Source organism: Pteropus alecto, unplaced genomic scaffold, assembly GCF_000325575.1.
Source record: "Pteropus alecto unplaced genomic scaffold, ASM32557v1 scaffold10, whole genome shotgun sequence".
In the NCBI taxonomy this organism is placed as follows: Eukaryota; Metazoa; Chordata; class Mammalia; order Chiroptera; family Pteropodidae; genus Pteropus; species Pteropus alecto.
This window is the reverse complement of record NW_006431210.1, coordinates 4501861-4526158: the sequence shown is the minus strand read 5'-3', so window position 1 is coordinate 4526158 and position 24298 is coordinate 4501861. Positions and strand designations below refer to the sequence as shown.

Here is a 24298-nt window from a genome sequence, read left to right as displayed (position 1 = left end):
TATAACAGAGTATAAATTTGTATGCAATTACAAAATGAGGTATTTCTTAAAAGAATGAGGTAAGCTTGTGTCCTTGTTTTACTCAACCAAAACAAATATAAGGGGAAAGCCACTTCTTAGTTTCGGTGACACCGGTATACACCCAGCTTTTTTTTTCTGTCGACTGAAACTTGAGATTTCATTTTCAAGAATAACTGATTGAGTTTCAAAATAGAACATGTATGGTGGTAAAGTCTTGCTCAGGATGTTGCTGGAACATGACCTTTGTCCCCAGACTAATGAGAAGAAAGAAAATTACATCTTTTGGAAACATTTGCTTCATCTCAGGTGGCAGGTAACACCATGGGAGGATGAGACATAATATAGTAGGACAAATAAGCAACTAAATTCATGAACTTCTAAGGACATCAGCCAGTTCTCTTTTCTTAATTTTAGCCAAGAGTTTAATTATTCTTGCATCTACATTTCCATCAACAAAATAAACATGAAAATATGACACATTTAGGAGTGACTTAAAGAATGACCCATAATTTTGATCAAGAAACTTGGTAAATACTCGCTTGGCTTTTTATCATAGGGAATTTAATGCTTGGCAGAACAAATAGATTAGAAACACATTTTCTTAATCTCTATAGCAAAGACTGAGTAGAAGCATAAACTCTAAGGGCATATTTAATAGATAATAGTAGTTAAAAATAACAGCATTAAAATGAAACCGGTTTGAGGATATCTAATCTAACCATATGGACCTAAATGCTTCTGGCTTATGATGACTTCATGATTAATTGGCATGAAACATAACCATTGAAAAATTCAAAATAAGAAAAAGACACCTGAAGAGGAAAGTAATTATTAGAAGCCTTTGAGGTAGTAATTTTAAAAATAAAATCTAAATAGAAAGCTCAAAAATCAGAAAGTAAACTTGTATAGGCTATCTAGTGGCTTAATTCATACAAAATAGTTTTTGGAGCCGTGCTTCCTGGATTTTGGACACTACACAAGGTGAAGACTAGAAGGACATACACATACATGTTCTTTATTGCTTCCTGTTAGATACTTTGATGTGCTTTGCACTATCAATTATTTTTATTTCTTAGAGAATCAGGTATCACACTTATATCTTAAGAGCTTGGGAATTTTTCTCAATCAAAATTTTATGAAGGGCTGTAGTCTTTCTTTCTGTCATCTTGGAGTCTGCGGAGGCCTGCTAAGAACAGGACTTATAAAACAACAAATATTTCTAGAAGGCTGTGGTCCAAGGCCATTTTTGCTAGCTATAAGCAGGGTCTCTGGAACCATAGGGAACACATCGCTTCTTAAAATCGAAGGTGTTTATGTTCAAGATGAGACTGAGTTTTATCTAGGCATGAGATGTGCTTATGTGTACAAAGTGAAGAACAACACGGTGACTCCTGGTAGCAAAACGAACAAAACCAGGGTAATCTGGGGAAAGGTAACTTGTGCTCATGGAAACGGTGGCATGATCATGCCAACTTCTGAAGCAACCTTCCTGCCAAGGGCATTGGACACAGAATCATTTATGCTTTACCCCTCACGGATTTAAACTCACTGAAAGCGAATAAAGTGGATTTGTTCTCTTCTAATAATAATAATAATAATAATAATAAGAGCTGTAGTATGTACAATAGGTCCAGGGGCCCAGTATTGGGAAGCAGGGAGACTGGACCCCCATTCATTCAACTTCCCCAGGCTCAGAATGGCAGCTAATACGTCTCTACCAAATCCGGGTAATCCAAGTAATTCTCGTCTTAGGACATACCAACCCGAAAAGCATCATGAATAATAATAGATCCATATGTATATACATGGTCTTTCAGTCTAATTCTCATCTACAAGATGAGGAAAATGAAAACCAAAAAAGTTAAACAGTACTTCTAAGTCCTCTATCTAATAGTTAAAAATGAAAGGGAGGGAAAGAATGGACATTTATTGAATACCTCCAAACTTAGTAGGCGCTATACTAATTCAGGCCTCCTAAGACTCAGAATAGCACTCTTTCTATTATTCCAAGGAACCAAGTGAATAGACTGGAGATCAAAATAGTTAGTTGACCAGGCTTTTTGAAGAATGTACAAGTAATGGAAAAAGAGGGAAAATCCTAAGAAGTTGCTACGTGACTAAATAAAGTTTACAGTGATCCCTAAGTGTAATCACAGTGAGCTAGCCAAGTGTAGTTCATACTCTAGTGGTCCAAGTTTTATTTTTGTTCCTAAAGTTTGTGTCCACATTTGATCAATGCTGAAAGAGATAGAAGATTAGCATCATTTTCATTACCAGGACAACATCCTGTACAAGCATAGAATTGCATTTTCCTTGCTGCCTCAGCAAGAACACTTGAGATGCTCAAACACCAAGGGAAGGGTGCTTATTAGCAACAAAAACATTAGAAGCCACAATCAAGGACATGTGGAACATCGGGTCTCTTATTCTATAAATATCTTAGCAACAAAATTCAACTTCCAAACAGATCACAAGGTTTTCTTTTCAAATTACATTGTTTATGTCTCCGCACAAATGAAGTGGAAAATAGAACAAATGAGGAACAAAAGACGTATCTGTCTGTACAAACATAAAGGTGGGGGGTATCACCATGCAGTCTGTTATTTAAATAAACTGAAATGAAAACAATCCAGGTAAAGCTCATGGTTGAAGTCTGTCTTATGAAGCATCAGAACAGAATAGTGCTTCTTAAATTTTAATGTGCATACACATCATCTAGGGATCGTGTTAAAATGCAGAATCTGATTCAGTAGATCTGATTAGGGACCATGATTCCTCACTGCTGGCAGGCCCAGGTGATACTGATGTTGCTGTTTTGCAGACCACACTTTGAGGAGCAAGAGAATGGACACCATTCCCTAGGCACTGGCCATAAAATATTCAGCCTCCATTCCTCAGAGTAGTCACTGTGACATTTTCATTTTATTAAATTCTCAAAATTTAGACTTTTGAGTTTTGAAAAAAAAAAAATGACCCATTAAACTCTTGAGAATAAAGAGGGTTTGTTTCCCATCATTTAGACCAGCAAGATAATTATTCCACGATTGTGTATATAATCATTTAGATCAGATCATTAAAGAATTTTAATTGTAATTTTATTAAAAATTATTTTCTGGGTCAATTATTTTCCATGCAAATTTTACAAATTGTCTTTTTTAAAATTTATATCAAATTTTATCACCATGAATTTTCTTTTGTGGTTAGTACTTTAATATACCCAAATAGCTGGGTGAAAATTTTACAATTCTGAATTTGGTCTATGTTATTTGATTCTTCTGGAAAGTTTATGATGTGCTGTTTCAGCTGTTGTCAGAATTATTTTGTGTCAATTTCTATACAAATATTTGTTAGAAGTTTTATAAAAGACAGAGAGCTTGCATTCTCAGAAGTAATGGCCTGAAAGGGGAAAGCCACTGGATCTTGGTACCCAATAGGGTCATCTTGGATGAATTTTGAAGAAAGGAGTATTTTTTTGAGATGAAAGAACATGTTGCAAGATTGTATTGGGCATGGGAAGCTTAGCAAGAATAAGGAAATGTTTGAAGCAAATGAAATATGTTAAGGTGAAAAAAATATTTATTTGCTATCCAACAAAATATACCATCCATCCTACCTACAGTGTTGGTAAGTGAAGTTAGTTTTCCATCCATTCTATAGTATATCAGTTCTTTTCAGATATTTTTCTTGTCCAATAATTACCCATCTAAATTTATGAAAAGTTAATTGAATTTTATAAACACTGCCATAGATCCCATTTACTCACGAAATTTCATAATTTGACAATGACATTATTTGTGAGTTGTGCTTCCAGTCCATAAAGTAAAAAATAAAACTTTTAATTTCTGTTCTTTGGTAAAATGCAGTTAGAGAATAAATCCTTAGACCTCACTGAAGCACCCACGTGTGTAGTGTCCACGATGTTTTACTAAAGTAAAACAGGAGGCCAGTCAATGTGAACAATTCAAAAATGAATCAGTGTATGCTATATTTCAAATTTAAAAAAATCAAAATGTCTATGAGACATACGTATTCTCTATATAGTCCTGATTCCTTTTTATGTTCTCTTCATAAAAGAAAGTTTCTTGGATTTATATTAAATAAGGCAGTTACAAATTTGAGATGCATTTTCATGGCTTCTTGCATTTAAAAAAAAATTGTAAACTAATAAAAAACCAGATGTGTGCAAATTAGTGGTCATCTGTTTCTTTCTTTCTTCCTACAAATTTGGCATCTCGCCATCCCTTTTCACTCACATAGTCATAACTTACATGTGTGTTATTTCTAGCAGTTATAGTCATTATTTGGAAGAGTAGATTCTGTGTAAGTTGCAGATATGGCTTCAGAATCTCAGAGCACACATACACTGGTCTAAGGAATTGCCTTAGATAATAAATATGGTCCATAAGCTCATTTTTTTTTTTACTCTCATTGTCAATCTTAAAATATGAGTAGCAAATCAATACCAGAATCTACTTTTTATTTTCTCAGACAACATGAGAGCAAATAACTCTTCTATAACCAAAACTCTTTCCAAAGAGCAATTTTCCAAAATTTTCAGACATTTTCAGTATGGTACTCTAACATAAGCAAAGCTTTGTATCTCTAAATCAAAAAAGCGTGAGTTGGAAAAAAAAATTCTGGAGTAAGCATAAAATGCTTATGAAAATAAAAAGTATAAAAAATCATGAAAATGCAATTGAAAACATCCTCGAGGTTCAGAGGTAATCTAAGTGATTGACTTCCTACCTAGTAAAGATACTTGAATAATATGTGTTACTATGGTTGGTACTAATTTTTAGGAGATATAGTACAACATATGCTACTTAAAAATAATGTGTTAAACTTCAGAAATATTTAGTATTTTTAATTGCTTGTCGTGATCTGTTTATACTTCTTTGCAATAATGATTATAAAGACAATCACCAGTGCTTAAGTGTTTGGGGGATGGAGAGAGAAGAAAAAGAAAAAGAAAACACTAAACACTTAACAGGAAGGTCATATTTGATATTTCTATGTGGAAATTCTAGTTATAAATCAGGCAGTTTCTCTACATTGAATCACAGAAATGTCATTGATTGTTCTTTCTTTTAATGACATATGCCAAATAAGAACTAACAGTTAAAGTGATAAAATCCTAGTCCTTCTGGACAACTGATTGATGCAAAACATGAAAAATGTAGATCAGACTTTTAGCTAGAAATTATGATATTCCTCACAGATACTGATCCCCCAGTTACCTGGTTGGTGTTGATTGGGATAAGCAAAATTTCAGATCCGGATTCACTGCAAATCTCTGAGTTCAGGCCAACTGTTCCCTAATCTGCTATTATTTACTCATGCATGACACTACGCTAGATTTGAAGAGTATTCTAAATCCTATATAGGACTTTGCTTGCCTAAATGGCATTAGACAGGTTTGTGCCAACCGCAATAACATACATCATTTAGGTATCTGTGATACGTAAGAGGTTGATCACTTTGGCTATCACTGAACCTAAGGTACATTACATTATCAATTGCATTTTCATGATCCTTTTATGCTTTTAATGTTCCTGAGCATTTTATGCTTATCCCAGGATTTGTTTTCGACTCAAGTTGGGAGGGTAGCTAATGGAAGTGAAAAGTCTAATTCTGCATTTTCATACTGCCGCTTTAGTATTACCTAGTATAGTTCTCCTTTAAGTAGCTACTTCTCATATTTTTTCTCCTCTACCTATTGATGACCAGGTGAATCAATGATGTCACTCACTGACTGTATCCTTCTGGACATTGTGACCAGGTAGCCTCCAGGAGGACACCTTTTAATATTTCAGAGTCAGCAGCAGCGGCTCTTTGTTCTATAGCTCAAAAATTCCCTGGACTTCTCTATAAACACATATGATACGATATGCTTATCAGTACAACTAATGGAATATTATATATATTATACTCCATTTTACACATCACATGTAATGAGAAAACTGACAACTAGAATCCATTAGTAAAATAGTAATCATTGTTGGAAAATTGTAAACCAAACAAGGTGAAGGATGGTAGAAAATACTACTTCGCATGAAAAGAGATAAGAGGGAGGAATAAAGAGAGGAGAGACAGATGGGGGAGTATGAGAGAGAGAGGGAGAGAGGAGAAATGGGATGAGATGGGTTGGGAACATGTTAGCTACCTTCAAATAAGAGAAAGGTCACATTAGACCTAATGTTGTTCGTTAAACAGAAGAAAAAAGGTCTAAGTGTGACATTTATAAGGAGGCAAAATTTAGCTGTCCGAGTCTTGCAAAGTAACATACTTATTGTTGGAAGTATTCAAAAAAAAAGGCTGGAAATCCCCTCTCAAGACTGCACAGAAGATGCATTTTCAGTTATGCATCTGAGCCAGCTCATTGCATTTCACACTTTAATTTGCAAATGAAACACTGGGGGGCTTGTTAAAATGCAGACTCTGACCAACAGGTTCGGGGAGGGGCCTCAGACTGAATATTTCTAATAAGCTTCCATGAGATGCCTGTGCTGCTCTCCTGTGGAACATGCTTTGAGTAGCTAGAGACAAGATGATCCTTAAGGTGCCTTCTCAGTGTAAATATTGAGCATTTCCTCAGCCGGATAGTGAAAGAAAGCAAATCACAAGTCAAGAGTTAGCTACACTGCACACTCAAATTTCATTGATAAAATAGCTAAACCACCCTGTCTTTTTAGAGGCAGAAAATAGCTGGAAAACAACACTTCAGAGATAATAGCGTAAGCACTGGGATAATGATACTAAAATACCCTCAAAGAAAATTGGCAGCAGTTCCAGATTCAGACCCAGCATAGACAACAGTGAGGAGCTTGAAACAGAATGTAACCACTAATATTGAAATTGGACCCTGCCAGCTAATAGCATGTTCACACAAGCCAGTGTTTAGGGGACAAAGATTGAAGATTGAAGAACTCGGTGAGACAAGGATCAGAATACGTTGTGTCACCGAGCCATGTGGGAGTGGAATTACAAACCCAAACACTGAGCTCCGCTCTCTTCCTTTTGACCTTTAGACTCAAGCAAACCCAAAACGGAAAGAGAATTGGCATTTTGGTTGCATCCCATGCTACTTTTAATCAGCTGCAAGATTTTGCTGCCCTTGAGAACACTTCTCCTTATTCTGTGCACACAGCTTGACCAAGGGCCAGATAAAGGGCTGTCACTCGGTCAACAGGAAGTGAGCATGGACAAAAGGTCCAAGTTTAGGAATGCCTCTCTGGATTTCATTTTGATACAGAGCCTAGTCAAACTCAGTTCTTGAGGCGAGAAACAGAATGAAAATGAGTTCACAGGCTGACCGTGGGCTTTTCTTCAAAAAAATATTTTTTAAAGTCACAGTCCCCGCAACAGAGTCATACACAGAAATCCAAATGGAAGAAAAGCCAGAATGCAGGAGAAGGCTATGGATTTCTTAATTAAATGTACTTACCAATCACATTCAAATATACATTAATGTTTTGCTCACTAAAAAGATTCATTCTTCAGGTACTTTCTTCTGCTCTTTGTGGTCATAAAAGGTCATTCTTAAGAATTTAAAGGGAACCACTCATATCTTCCACATGCACAGCATGTGCCTTTTAAGCATCACCGCCCTTAGGCATCCTAAGGAGAGTCTGCATTTCCTTTACCTTTGCAGGCTTTTGTGTTGGAAGGTATTGAGTTTCATTGAAAACTTTGCTAGTTTTGTAGCTAGACAGATGCAAGTTCAAATCCTATTTCTTCCACTTATTGGGTATGGCACATGAGCCTGAGTTTCCTCTTACTGAAATTGGAAATGATAAGAGTTGAAAAATAATAGGTAACGAAAAAAGGATACAAGATAAAGGCATTGATAAACTTTATCAGAATATTCATAGGGTTGTCTGTGGGCATTTGAAGAGATCATATATGTAAAACTTCTTAAGTATAGTAAGCTATTAGTGGCAGACTGAGAATAGAAAGTAGCTTCTGTAACATTATTTGCCTCATTAAAGTTAATTTTCCAGGAATCAAACTGATTCTGTTCCCAAGAATGTAGAGTCAGTTATTCTTCCCTAGGAAATGTTGGAGACATCTAAAGATGATATCTTTGGATATTCAACCCTAAGAATATGGTCTTCCAAAAAATATAACATTCATCTATGGAGTCAAAAAAGCATAGACGTGAACAGTCAGACTATGGGAGATGTGACCTTAAAACATAAAAAAGAAAGAAAAAAGTTTGAAAAAATAAACAAACTCAAGTGTTTATACAAGTTTAAGGATCTACATGATTACTACATAATATTAACCAGGAAATCCATTTCTTTCAAATAATTATTTAATGAGCACCTGCTACCTGCAATGCCATGTAACTGATGGTCGGAGAATTAGAAAGGCAAGAATCTTGAGAGGCAGAGAGGATGGTGGTACTTAGGAAAATGAACATTGGAACTGGACAGCCTGGATTTGAATCCAGGTTCTGCCACTTACTCACTATGGAGGAATTATTGTGCCTCGATTTTCCCATCTGGAAAATGAGGATAATAGTTTTGCTTACTTCACAGGGCTCTTGTGAGGATTAAAGAAGTGACAACACAAACAGTACTCACAACAGTGCCAGTGCATAAGTGCTATGAGCAGTGACTGTGTGCCTAACTCTCTTCTAACATCTGCAATGTCATAAAAGAGGAGAGGTACTAAGGAGGGGCCATGGACGTTATGAATTCAGAGAATACCTCATGTGTGCTGATCAATAATCTGTGGGCCTGTAGAACCATCCTTGAGAACTACATTTCCCAGGATCCTTAGACAAATGGATTCCAGTAGGCTTAGCCAATGGGAGGTAATGACAAAAGAATAAAGGCATGAAGAAGAGGTATATTTCTTCTCCTATAGTATCTGCTCTTAGTCCCAGCTCCCACCAGACAGCCTTTCTGTGATTCTTGCTTTCACTCAATGGCCCCAACTCCTGGTAATGGTAACCTCACTTTCTCTCACCCTTGTCTAGATCTAATGTGCTAGCAGCTACCTATAATCCCATCACCTCCCTCTACCTCTCCAGACCTAGATGTGCTAGCAGCTCCCTACTGTCCTCACTCTGGGTTGCCCCTCTGGGTTGTGTTCAGCTTCTTAGCTCTTCCATCTCTAGGCAAACAATCCCTCTTTATGAATTTCCTGGAGGCATTTCTGTTTCCCTGAATGGACCCTGATTATAAAAAGCTTTAAAGCAAGCAGAGTCTTATAAAATGAGCAAGACTGGGTTAGATTAAAATGAAGATAAAGTACATTCTGAATCGACTGCATGCCCAAACCAGATGAAATAAATCACAATCTTAAACTTTCAACAAGGAAGTCAACAGTAGTTATATTTTGTTAAATACACGAGGTTGGCTGCATCAACTCTGCATATGTGAGTAGTTAACAAGTTCCAGGGCTAACCTGCCTAGATCTGAATTTTGGTTCTGTCATTTATTGATTGTATGCCTCTCTTTGCCTCAGTTTCCTCATCTTAAAAATGGGAATAATAATAGGACAGTGAGGATAAATGAACTAATCTATATAAAGAACTGTCAGTGTTACAAAAAAATAAAGTGGGGTAAGAGAAAATGACAGGGTGCTATTTTAGAGAATACTGTCATTGAAGGTCTTTGTGAAGACATGACATTTGAGCAGAGACCCAAAGACAGTAAGGAGTCACCCTGTGAAAAGTAGTTACAGGCAGATGAAACAGTTAATATTGGTTTTGACATAAACTTTGACTTTAGCAGGGGATATATTGTGATTCCTACTAAATTTAGGTGTCTACGATATGGTTCTTTAGCCTCACTGAACAGAATTAAACACCAATGAGTTATGACTGAACTCCATGAGGAAATATACATCTTTGAAATCACAAAGAAATCAGTGCTTTTGGTGTTTTGCTGAGAAACAGCATAAAAGCATCAAGACATCCCTTTCATTAACTTGTGCATATTGCATATGCATTCTCTGATCTGGAAGAACTAACCTTCCCAATACCATTTATCAAATTAAACTACTTTAACAACATGAAGATACACACTCATTTTTCTAGGCTGACTAAGTTTGTTTTGTATAAATCTTGCACAATTTTTAATCAGCCTACTGTGCAGATGGTAGTTATTTGCCTTCTCCTGCAGGATAAAACAAGGAAAAAACAGAATTTCTCCTAGGTCTAGATAATCAGTACTGTCCAATAGAAATATAGTGCATGCCGCAAATGAAAATTTAAATTTCCTAGTAGCCACATTTAAAAAAGTGAAACAAGTGAAATTTATTTTAATACATTTTATTTAAATCAATCTATCCAGAATGTTATCATTCAACATATAATCAGTATTGAAATTGTTAATGAGATATTTTATATTATTTTTTAATACAAGTCTTCAAAGCCTATTGTATATTTTATACTCAGAACATATATCAATTTTGACTAGTTACATTTCAAATGCTCAGTATTCACACTGGCTCATGGCTTCTGTCACTAGTTCTAGATCATTAGAATGAAAGTACTTTCTAAAATTTGGGAGTAGGTCACCATGTTTAGCAAATTAAAAAACAGGATGTCCAGTTAAATTTAAATTTCAGATAAACAATGAATAATAATCTTATGAGACATATTTATACTAAAAATGCTTATACTTATGGTAAAAATATACTCATTATTTATTTGAAATTCAAATTTAACTAGAGCTCCTACATTTTATCTGTCAACTCTAACTAAAATAGAAGGGTCAAGTATATTTGGCCATATACTTATTAAACCATAGAAAAAAATTCTAATAAAATACAGAAGAGTGACCGTACCTTACAATGCTATCCTAAAACTTCCATTGTACTATATCAATACAATAATTTGATAGTATTTTGAAGAGTGGGGTGGGAGTTAGGTCCAAGATTGAGATTTCAGCAGTAAAATCTTTCCCACAAATCTATCCGAACTGATCTAATTGACAGAATGTGTAAAAACAAAGCAGGAAATTTGCAGATTGAAACCAAATAGCCAAAACTGCCAGCCTGACAATAGAACCAGATTTCAGTTCTGTTGGTTGGCCTCTGAGATTCACATCCTCACCTGAGAGTAATGGCATAGCACTGAGTGTTTTTCAAACTGTGGCCCTCACCTAATAGGTATTCCTCACTTAAGGGGTGACAAACTGTGGCCCACACTTGAGGGGCTGGAAAGCAAGAGGCGTATAGATTCTTTACCAAAATTTCAAAAACTGCTGATCCATTTCTATTTGCTTCAGATATGTCATGTTCATCTACAATTTTATTTTATTAAATAAAAAAGTTTAAAAATCAATTCCAAGAACATTTTTCAATTTCATAATTCTATAGCAACACTTAGGTTAAGCACATATAAATGCTTTTAAGTAATTATTATTGTAGAGAGTAACAATAGTATTTATAGCAAATGAAAAAGAAAATTTGTCATCCTACTTCTCAAATTATAATATTTTTATTTTTGTTGTCTCCTTCTGGTCTTTTACTCATGTATATAAATTATAACAGAGGTATATTTTATTCTCATTTTTTAATTTACTTTTATCATAAGAATTTTCCCAAGATGCAACATGGCCCTCACAATTATCATTGTGTATTAGTATTTTGGGGGGTGAGGTGCTTCCCAGTATTTACTATGACTTTCAGATCTATATCTGAATAACTTCTTCTGATCTGTTGGTCTACTCAACATCCTTACTTTGTCATCCAGACCTCTCAAATGCAACAATTCTCAATACGAAACCTGTGTAAACAGTCTAGTATTATTTTTTTTTCTTTTTGTGCATCTTGTTTCTAAACGAGTGATCCAAGATAGTCATCCATGCCTGAAACGTGAAGGACATTTTAGGCTCTCTCTTCTTCACCATTCTATCGTCCGCCCACCATCTCCGTCACCTGACTTGGTCAAACTGACCTAATACCTCTTGAATCTCTTAAATCTCCATTCACACAGCCCTTGCCTTATTCTGCCCTCATCATCTCTCTTTTATAGTTCCACAGATGACTTTCTTCTTCTCTTGGATTAGTTTCAACCCCAAGATTAGTTCCCAGGAGGTAACATATATACGGATATCTTAAAACATATGGATAAATTTCTCTCTAGAAGAGTTGTACCAATTTACATTACAACTATCAATAGAAGATATAGCATTTTCACTGCAACATTGACAGTTCAGGCTATTATTTTTGAAAAACACAAAAATATATGTAAGGCATATGTAAGTCAATTGCTCCCTTCCCATCTCTCTACCTATCAGCCTTGCTCACATAGGTATCCCTATCATTCTCAGATTTTGTTTGTTTGTTTGTTTGTGAAAATCATAACAATTTTCTTATGGGGGAACTGAATACTTTATTGGATACGAATTTATAATATCATCTTTGCCACTTTATAGCACAGTAGAAGTGGACCCCTGCATTCAGCAAATTACAAACTGTGAGTAAGCTTATAAAATCTTACTGATTTTGGAGGATGAACAAAGGAAATGGTATGAAGTGTGTTGACAAGATGAAAATGGTCACTTAAACTTTAGACATTTCCTGTCAGAGTAAAAAGAGAGTTGCTAATTGACCCTGAAAACTATAAATGTTTTCATATTCTTTTCTGTTAAAAGGATGCATCTGTAATCATGGCCTTCTCTTACTATGGAAGAGATCAGGAGAAGATATCCATATACATTCATTAACAATGGTATCTTTCTGTATTTTCCTTGAGGTATTTTCAATATTTGTATATATCCATGGAGTTGGCTACTTTTTTAGCCTAAAACATAGACAAAGCAGTTTGATATCTAGGAAATCTGTGACATCATGCCCAATACCACTCATAAATAAACACTGTTCTTTGTTTAATTCAAAAGACAACTCGCATCTAAGTGGTCGCGGATCTACAAAGGAAAACTGGATAACTGTTTAGTATTTCTTTAAAATGAACACTATGAATCCGAGTCCTTGATAATGCTGGTACTGGCTACACCCAGCGGTCTATGCCTAGTCCAGTGCCAGATGCATAATGATCACTTGGTATTTACACATGGATGAAGGAATAAGAGCCCCGAACACAGAAATAAGAACTATTTTTAAAATGTGGGCATGGCAAGTTACTCTTACTGCACAACAGACTTTCTCTCTGCCCTTTTGGTTATTATCAGGTGTTCTACAAGTCACAGTTTTCCAGAAGCTATAAAAATGAGTATTTAGAAAAAAAATAACTGGGGAATGGAGGAAGATTCTAAGAAACAAGAAATAGTGAAAATTTAATGTGTTCACTTAGAACTATACTTGTGGGATGTGTCAATGTTTACCTGATGTTTCTTATTCCCAAATACCATTTTTGTCTTTCAATAGAGTTCAAAATTGCCTTGACATCTAGGTAATCTTTTCTCTTAACACAACTAGTTCCTGCAAGAATATGAAATCAACCTACATACAGAGTGAAAAAAATCATGTGTCAATATATTCATTCGTTCAATATCCTTTGAATACTAATAATGACCTAATTGCTAAACCAGTGTCTTCTTTGCAGTCATAAATCTTTAAGGTACTTGACATTTTCTTTTTAGAAATGCTACTCACAGCTTTATGACATTGTTCCATGTCCAGTGCTCTGATTTTTCCTGCTGGCTTTTAAACAGTTCTTCTCCTTAGTTTTATGCAATATGCCACCCCACATGCTGTCCTTAATCAGTTCTGGTGATTTAATCAGTTCTGGCTTAGATAACTCAGACATTCAAATTGTCAACTCCCGACTTTTAGGTTCATATACACCAACTACCTAATTTTTTACAGGATGTCCTAGTGTTATACCAAACTCAATATATCTTAATCAAATATATTATTTTGTCCATAAAACTGACCTTCCTTCATTCTCCCCATCTCAGTTTAAAACATTATTACTGACCCAGGGGCTAAAGTCAGAAGCTGCAGCATCATCCTTGATATCTCTCTGTGCCCAGCCTGCCTCTTCTTATTGGTACCCACTCCACTAATTCTCATCTCTAACACTTGTCTCTACTTTACTTTTTTTTACTGCCAAAGCCCCTTGTCCATTCCGTCTTCAACATTCATATAGACAACTGAATATCCATTTAGAATTCTCTTTCTACCAGCACCTTATTTTATTAATGGTTGGCAATGTGCCCAGCTATAAAAACTGCAATTCAGAGCCTCAGCTGAGTAGCATGAACTCATGACTATGTTACATTTTGGGGCCAATGCATATAAGTGGAAAGCTCTTGAACAAGGACACACTCAGCTATCACTTGTCTTCTGCCCTTTAGCTTTCTCATTCTTCCTGCCTGAAATGCAAATGTAATTTTAAAATGGAATGGCCATTTGTAACCACAGACAAAGACGTGAAGATCAAAGACACACAGAACAGGTCAATTCTGAGTCCCTAATAATAGAGTCACCACATTGGCTCTGGGTTGTCTACCTTCCTTCAATCTCCTTCTTATCCTATGGGGAAAAATAGTTTAAGTCACTGTTCAGACTTTTTTTTTTTTTAATGTTACACTAACAAAGGAATGCAAGGAAAAGGATCCATCTTCCTAGCCTGTCTCTTGTGCCTACCTGGCCTCCCCCTCTGTCATTTCCTAATTCTTTTGCAAGAATTGACTTTCCAATACATAGCTCTGATCACATTATTTTTCTCTGTCTTTAAATCTCTCCTTGGTTCCCGTTACTTTTGTAATAAGCTCTTTGCTCCAGCTTTTATGCAAGAAATTTCACAATAAGACTTGAGCTTGCATTTCAGGTTATATCACTTACTGTTTCTATACATGCAAACTCTGAACTTTTAAATCATCAGAAACTGCCATGCAGTTTCTATAGCTTTCTGCCATAGCCATGCTCTTTCGTCACCCAGGTAAATCTTTCTCTGCTATCTCTGCTAGATAAACTTCCATTCATTCTCTAGAATCAATCTCAGATATCACTTCCTCCCTGAAACTTTCTTCTGTGCTTTTTCCAAACTCAGAAGACATCTAACCACTTCCTCATTTTTGTCTAAGAACACTTTATTTGTAGCACTATTGCATAGCTGTTAAGAGCATATACATTGGAACTGCCTGGACTCAGCCTCTGTGTGTTGGATACTGAATGATCTTGAGAATAGTGCCTAGGTATCCTCATCTATGAAATGCTAATAACCTTAACCCTTACCTCATAGAGCTAATAACCTTGTGCTAATAACCTTAACCCCTACCTCATTAGGAGAATTAAATGAATTGAGACATGTAGAATCATTAGAAGATGATCTGACACGTATAAAATGCTCACTGGCCATCAGACATCATTACTGGCTATAATGCTCATATTATCTTTTAGTTATATATATAGTGTCTCTGCCCCTCCTACTCTCTAAGTACTTAGATATACACATTATATCGTCCTTGTTTCTTATCCCCAGTGCAAGCACAGGATCTGCCAAAAATACCTATCTGACAAATGTTGGATCCAACAAATTAGAATGACCAAGGAGTATATGTAAATCTCATGCAATGCTAAAAGTCAAGCTAAATGTTCATTTTAATAATGTGTTGTATATGTTAAACAAGAGAACTACTACTAATCCCCATCAAATACAAAGACTTCCTAGAAAAAAAAAAGAAAGAAAGAAAGAAAATACTGAGATAGAATAGCAATTCCCTCTATGGAAGTCTGAGTAAGTTTAAATTGCTACAGAATAAAGTCAATTGTGGCAAGGGACCCTTCTGTTACATAATATCCCAGGAAGTAGATAAAATATAAGGAAAAACTAAAAAAAAAAAAAAAAAATTAAAAAATAGGGTTGTGTCCACTGCTATCTCCTCAACACAGTTTTTAATTCAGAAAACAATCCCTGATTTTTCAAAGTGTGTCATAAATTCCACTCTTACCAACTCTAAGCATCCAATACTATTTCATGCCTCCCATTCAAGCCTGCTACATTCTTGTACCTCTGCATGTGTACATCTGCAAACACATCAGGTGCTGTGCGAGGCACGACAAATACAAAAATGAGTCAGATCCTGAGGACTGGAGAGGGGAGCCTGGGGCTCAGGATGTTTTATAGAGTGATGAATACCATTCTCTTTCCCCAAAACATGATTGTGTCAAAGGAAGCTATGGATGTTGAATTTTGAAGCCATAGCCAGCATTTCATTCTGCTCAGATTTGGGGAAAAAAAAAAAAAAACAAGTTAAGGAGGAAAGTGTAGAAGAAAATTAGGGAAGGAAAAAAGCACATTTTAATAAGCTTCAATGTGGCCCAGCAATATTTTATTTCAAATGGAAGTCAACGGAAATGGGTGAAATGTGAAGTCTCACAAAGAGAAATTGTATAGGCACCCTGCCTCCTTCTCTCAGAAACTCTGCCTCCTCCTCCCAAAAGAAATGGGGGAAAAAAATTATAGGAGTTACTAAAACAACTGAAGAAATTCTGGCTGGGTAATTAATGAATGACAGGTTAGTCACCCACGTGAAAAAATAAAATGTAAGAAATCGTAGCTTGGTCAAAAACTTTGAGGTTTTTAGACTGAAAGCGATTTGCACAACGACTATTTTGAACATACAACTTCCTAATCTTAGTTCTCATAAAGTCTGGGAGCGGGCCAACTGGAATGGTTCGTCTCAGCTGCACAGATATCGTCCACAGAGGAAATAAAAGGATTTTAAACACTGGAGTCATTTCCTTTGGTTCTCAGCTCTTTGAGGAAAAAAAAAAAAATTCCTTTTGGTCAATGATATCTCCAGCTCAATTCCTGTAGCCCAGCTTAGAAAAATAAAATCTGTTCCCTGAAACCCTTTCCAATCAGACAAGTACAGCTTTCAACTCTAAACATTTAAGTCCAATAAAAGACTTTCCTTTTCCAGAGGATTCTAGGAAGACTAACACCTCTTTAAGGTTCAGACTGCTCTCTAACGAGTTACATAAAAATCCGCAACCAGTGTAAATGTCAAATGTGAAAGGATGTGTTCAGGAGAGAGAGACCCTATAATCAAATCTCGAGCTGGTCCTTTGGAACTGCTGCTAAGGGGTCTGGCTGAAAATAACAGGGCCCATTTATGACACACAAAACAAATGGTAATAGTAAGTTCCCTCTCAAGTGGAACCTTAGCAGCTTCAGAATGGTTACCTGAGTGTGTTGAGAGTGGAAAAGCAGTGCTTTCCAAATATATCCTCCAGCTAAGGACTTTTGGAACGGCTGCAAAGATTATAAAGAAAAGATGGATTGTCAGATACTCCACTGCTCATATATATGCATCCTAAATGCCAAAGGTGGACACCCAGTGCACACAGTATTGTTCACATGCCACAGAATTTGAAATATTAGACAGCCTTTGTCCAAGATTGATCTGCAAGGAATAAGAAGTATTAAAGCTCTCCCATCGCTGCTTTGTGTTTTGTTTAGTTGGTCATCATTTTTATTTCCCTGTGAGGTCCTTGGTGTTGATTCTCAAGTCCTTAGGCTAGTTTCTTGGTAAAAAAGGAAACAATAAAGCAGGCTGGATCAAATATCAAGTGGAAAATATACATAAATGGAATTACATTCATATCTTGATATCAAATCTTAAAGTCCTAAAACAATTTAAGTTACTTATTTCAGAAATACTTGTAGACAGTTTTTATAGATTTTAATTATTAAATAAGAGAAAGATTCATGCAATATTTACAGTCTCTAGATAATAATTTAATTCAAACTGTAATGTCAGGTGAATAAAAATTTGACTGTTGAACTTATCACATGCTACAACTAAAGAATAACTTTTTTTTGGCCCTTTTGAAATGTTCATATCCAAAACTTAGAAATATGTGATGTATTTATTTATTAAGCATCATAATATAAAAATAACATCAATCCTCTACTTGCTAAATAATCCTTACAACTTCCTGTTGAGAGACAGGGAAAACAACCTTTCTGTGGTGCAGACCTTCCTAATTTTTTTCTTTCCCTTCCCTTTTATTTTTAATAAACCTAAATGAATATTTAGAAATTATAAGGGAGGCTTTTGCAAAATTTATCAGAAACATCTAATGTTTCTAAAACATTATATACACATAATACACACACATGCATGCAGGCACACATAACATTAGAATTCTAACTGCATGTAAATCTAAATAAAATATTACTGGAAAAGCTTGCCTTTTACTTTCCAACTTCTGCTCTCCAAGAAATTCCAAATTCAGGGGCACAGTGTCAGCAAAATGACTCGGAACATGGATATGAAATTTCTGTTTTCAGTTAGTCTTGTGATACATGTGTTTTCATTCTTTCCTAAGACATAATAGAACCCTCAACTTTTAAGTCATAATATGAAAATGCCATTTGGATAACTCCCATTTTTTATGCCTACCAATTCAAACTCTTTTTCCAGATTTCCATTTATAGCCAACAGTAGACATTGGCAAAGTGTTGGGCTAAATATAGGGTTGAGCTCTTTTCACGTGGAATAGTCTATAGACCAAACTCAGAGACTCGCAGAGGTACCAGCTATTAGAGGAGAGTGAAAACTGCTCTCTACATATGATACGTACTAAATATTAAAGTCACACAAAGCACCCAAGCACAAAACTGGCTGTATGTTGTTGTCTGTTCAAATACAACAATGAATTATTAGAATCACTGTTAAATTTGAGAGTCAAACTTATGTTTAGAGACCAGCTTTTAACTTTAACAATTCTCTATTGAAAGTTTTTTTCCCTTTGTCATTAACCAAAAGGAAATTCAAATCTTTTCCTAATAAAATGTGTGTAAAACACACAGCATAGATCCTAGCTCATAGAGAGAACTCAGTACCTTGTGGTTTTAAAAAACAAACAGAAGAAATACATGGCGTCTGTTAATAATTTTGCAGGAAAAACCTGCTATCACAAAGCATTGTTGGAAATAGTCAACAATATCATTAGTGGTAAATTATCTGACATTGTCAATAAGAAGTCATAGAAAAGAGATTTTACCAAAAGCTAATGTAGATAGGGAAGCTTGAACTGGGTCAGTAGAGTTTGAAGTTATCAGTAATTTAAGCCTGGTTTACAATGGAAGGAGGCTACGGAGAAGGGACTGTGGGAGGTGGGGATGAGTTGATTAAAGACCCAAAGGTGATATGAGCATGATGTGTTAGGAGAGTAAAGACACCACTTGCTCAGCGTTAAAGGTACATGTTGTAACAGAATGAAAAATACTATGAGTCCATACATATTTTGGAGGCCCTTTAGAGACATACTGAGAGGTTTAGACTTGATAAGGAATGAAATAACAAGTCACAGGCAGGTTTTAAGCAGTGAAGGGGCATGATTAAAGCACTGTTTTTACAAACGGCAAGGAACCTGCATAAGTACCCGAAGCCTAAATGTTTTTAACAAGAACTTGTGCTTCCTGCAGCTGTGTGATAAATGGCTACAATTTTATTCTGGTTTCTAATCACAGCCCAAATTACATGCCTGATAATTTCTTGGTGCTATATTCATGTGTTGGGAACCTAAGATGTGGTTAAGTCACTCATTATTTTATTCTTCCAGACATTCATGGATCAAGCATGTAGTAAGCACAAGTGAACAAGAAATGAACAAGATACAGTCTTTTTTCTTTTTTAATTTGAAGAAGTATATAATTCTTGCTCTTGATAAGCCCATTGTTTATGAGGAACTTGAAAATCACCGATTATATCTAGTTTTTTAAGTGTTGGCCAGAACTGGGGGCGGAGTATAGAGAGTTTTATTAAGGGATACAAAGGAAAGATATCTAAGTCAACTTGAGCAAGGCTGGAGGGAAAGGGCAAGCTTTGAAGATTTGGTGCTAATCAGCTGAGAGCTACAAGTCCAGGAAGAGCAATGAAACAGCATAGGAGAGAGATGACATATAAGAAATTAAGTGGCCAGACTTTAGAACAAAACAGGCCTTAATTTAAATCCCATATCTGCTATTTCATACATGTGGAAATTTGGACCACTTCCTTGCCTCTCACACATATAAAATGAAGATGATAATTATAACACTTTGAAAAACATTGCCATAATATATATAAATCTCTTAGCACAATTTCTGTACACAGTATGTGCTCAGTCAATACCAGATCTTATTATTAAAATGGAGGAGGTGATGTGTCAAGCAAAAGCAACAGGTGCCAAAGTGCCTTCGCATATGACACGTAAACAGTGGCTATGGTTGGAAATGTGGTAAGAGATGAGAACTGACCAAGGCTATCAGTATAGCCGCATAGGCTGCTTACTGAACAACACCTATGGTACTATTTACATAGAGTACAATGTGAATTCTCCCTGAGTCCCAGAGTTGTACAAGGCTCACATTATACAGATAGTGTAGGATCCTTCGTATTACAGAGTAGAAGACAGGCCAGATCATGAAAGGCCTTATAATCTATGATAAGTGGTTAGAAGTCTATCATTTTTGAAGTCTCATTCCAAATGACAGAGTCCCCAAAATTCACACATGTAATTGAATTTTAATGAAGATATACATCTTTAAATTGTCTCATTGAATAAATGAATTTCATTTCTTGTTGCATTTCAAAACTATGAGCATACTAAATGATGCTCAGAATATTCATTATTATTGTTTTCTAGATATATCGTATTTTTTAATGGATTAACTGAGAAATACTACTAATTATTATGTGCTAGATCTTGGTTTTGCAGATAGAGTAAAATATGGTCCCTCGTTCCACCAAAAAAATCCTTAGCAGTCATCATACATCATATTTTGATCTAGTTAATAGCTGAGCATACAATGATTTTTTTCTATTTTATTCTTTTTCCTACTTAAAATCATATTATAGGCAGTTTCCCATGCTGCCTTAAGGTCTTAACAATTATTTTTTTAAATGGTCACAAAATACTCTATTGTTTTAACCAGACTTTAGTCACTCCCCATTTTTGCAGATTTAGGTTATTTCGAAGTTTTCAGTAATACAATGCAAAAATTACTTATGTATTTAGATTTTCCACACCTAAAATATCATTTCTTTAGAAAATGTGATATTATTGAGTTTATTTGCTCAAAGAGTTGGAGAGTTTAGTCACTCTCGAAATGTAGTCATACACACACACACACACACACACACACACACAAACACCTTTGCTTTTAAGTGAAGCTGAGAGATATTAGGCATCTCTACTGCCCTTCCGAATTAATGTTTTTGATTGACTTCTCACAGATAAAGTATCAATAATTTCTCCAATTAGCAATAATTTTCATTGTTTGGGTCCATGTTTTATGGACCGCCCCCCCAAAAAAGAAAACCTAAGGGCCTGCATACTTTCAGTGATCTGCTGCTCCCTGGACCAAGGACATAGTCAAGTTTTAATGACACGCCTATTACTCAGGAGGTCATTTTTCCCCGCTGCTTGGCCAGGATAGCTCAGACCTCAGAAGTATGTGCGATCTGGACAAAACATCGGTCCCAGTTCCCGGCTAGAGAGGGAAGCATTTCCTCTCTAAACTTAGACCAAGTTTGTATTTCTGGAGTAGATATGAAGGTCATAGCCTCTGTGTTTTCACATGTGTGCAGTTAGCTAATGAGGGCTGGGAATTCTGATTACAACCACCTACAAATTGTTTAGAGAACAAAGCCCAAATGAAACCGGTTGCAGCACAGAGCTTCAGGTAATGCCTTAACTGTTGAATTAAGGCCAAATGAGAAAGGCTTTACCATTTTTTCCCCCCATTGTTTGTCCAAAAATTCAAAGAACTCTGGCAATGTCAAAGCTAACTATTAAAGCTGGAGGAACATAGATGCCATGGGATAGATGATACAGTTTCCAATGCATAGGGACTTGATATTTGCCCATTGATAGCAATCTTCAGCTTGGAAAGAAACCTGACAAAACACATTCATGCTCTACTTAAGAATGATTTAATTTTGGTTACAAATATTAAATGGCTGCCTCACTGCTACATTACTTTCTACAAAAATCCCAACAAAAATAGACTTTATGCAGATGATGGTTTAGAAGAAGTAAAATAATTCTCTCAATAGTCCCAGTAGGTAGCACCTAGTTGTAAAATCAGTGTCTAACATTTCTACATCAGGCCTGAGACACATATCACTCAGGGACTAGACAAAAAATGGAATCACAATCCAAACATTATAAAATTCAGACTCAAACTTGGGCAGGGGATTCTAGAGGGAGAGTAAGGGAATAAAACATGTTCCTGAATACAACTGTTGAAAAAACTGAACACAGATGCTCAAAGTTTCTTTAAAACACAAGAGAGACTAAGCAGCCTTTGAGCTGGAGTTAGAGACTTGAAGGCAACTCGAGACAATAAGAAATTATGAGGATAGGAGAAGAATCTTGTGAGAAAAATCAGATTAAAAAAAAAAACTGACTTTAGCAGGCATTTAGTGATTTGCTGCAATAACTGATTCCTGGATCAATTCAAAATATTAAAAGTCTTTTTGAATAAACTATAGCATACCTTTAAAATCCAAATAGAAAATAGTTGTTTATCCCTAGGTTCATCCATCAAGGAGATAATGACCTCCAAACACTTTCCACAACTAAATGTAAGCTATTTAAAGAAAAGGGAACCTGGGCAAGTAATTGGGATAAAGTGGCCTCTTTAGAGGTCTTAACCTTATTCCCATGAGCAAACAAGGGAGGCAAGCCAGAGTGAACTTAAATAAAATGAAAGAGAGCATTTACCCTGAATCTACCACATAGGTCCTTTACGGATCTATGCCTCATTCTGAATAAGAGAAACTATCAACCATACATTGTCTGCCTACTATCATCCATAATTTTGTGGTATTTGCCCACATAAAACTCATTAAACTGATACTCACTTTAAAGTTAACACACGTAGAAGGCTAGACATTTGTCAATATAACTTAAGTACAAAATTGAAGTTAACAGAAACTATTCTCAAAATATATATTTAAAAAAATACTCTAAATAAAACTGACCAGTCAAAATATTTTCAAAAAGACCCGATTCGCACATTCTTTTACATCTATATTAAATGACATAACAGAACTAGAACTCCTGATCAATACTGGTTATAGTGGCATGGGAGGAGAGGGGTAAAAACTACTGCATGTTGCTTTCAAACTGTCCATCTTTACACAAATTCAAAACATTGTGCTTGTGTCTGCTTGTCATTAATAGCGTTCAGGATCATTTAGTGCTGGTCTTACTTATAAGGAAGAAGAACAAGTAGTGGAGAGCTAGGCTTTGACAGACTATTTGGATGCTGGCTCTATGTTGTTTGACAAGTTATTTGGCTCCCCCAGGTTAGTTTCCTCAGCAGTAAAATGGGGATAATAATAACCCTTGAAGTTACTTGCTAACCAATCAACAATAGTATAGGCTATTCAAAGTTGAAGATATACATGTCTTCAGGGGCTAACCTGGTACAGGAATGATCGAAGTGGACTGGTTTTAAGAAAATCACCAAATGGTTTAGGCTCCACTCAAAAGCATTCACATCAAAATACTTTTAAGCAGTGCTGCAGCCAAACAACATTTATTCACTAGAGAAATTTGCCTTATTGGTGAATTACAGGAATGTTCTAAGAGACTTCTAGACTCTATGTGCTGAACAACTATTTGATCGAGGCTGAGTTGTACAGCATGTTGGTATAGATATTCTCCTGATTCCATAATCACTGCTTATCATGTTTCTGAGGACTCCACAGTTTATCACCTTCTCATTCCTCAGATCAGTCTGGTGAAATCTCCTTCTCTCCTGGACAAACAAACCAAAGACCTAGTTCCTGACTCCTGCTTCTGAATTCGCTCCTGCTTCTGAATTCGCTTTGGAATTCACATTGGAATTCACTTCTTCCTCTTCTTCTTCTTCTTCTTCTTCTTCTTCTTCTTTTTTTTTTTTTGGTTTACTGGTTGATTGGTTAGTGGAAAATCAGTTTTAAGAGTTTACTTCCTCTGCTTAAGGGTATTCAGATGGAAAACAAGATAAAAAGATTGGTGAATGCTGATAATCTCAATAGCTCTTGATGCTACAAAGGACTGTTAATAGAGGCATCATAAGTATTTCTCCCAAAACAGAGAAACTATCCTCTGGTTTTCCATCATGTCTGATGTTTTCACCAACTCATGTAGCATGCTGGCTTTTTATTATCTACAGAAGGTCACTCATAAAATAGAACCATCTGATCTGGAAAGTAACATGTTATATAAATGTTTTTAAATTTCCCTATCAAGAATCAGAGCTAAAGAATTTGCTCTCTACCAGTAAATTTTGAAAGACATAAAAAGAGGAAAGATAAGCTGAATGGACAACATAATAGGATGCATTTAGTTGTATCAATAG

At 35.7% G+C, this 24298-nt stretch overlaps 1 protein-coding gene and 1 pseudogene across 14 annotated transcripts in view; one reads left to right on the top strand and one right to left on the bottom strand.

The window, feature by feature from the left end:
* Positions 1 to 1564, top strand: part of LOC102879303 — a 20435-nt pseudogene extending 18871 nt beyond the window's left edge.
* The window catches only part of RBMS3 (RNA binding motif single stranded interacting protein 3), a 631961-nt gene that overhangs the window by 405081 nt on the left and 202582 nt on the right, over positions 1 to 24298 (bottom strand). The window lies entirely within an intron of this gene.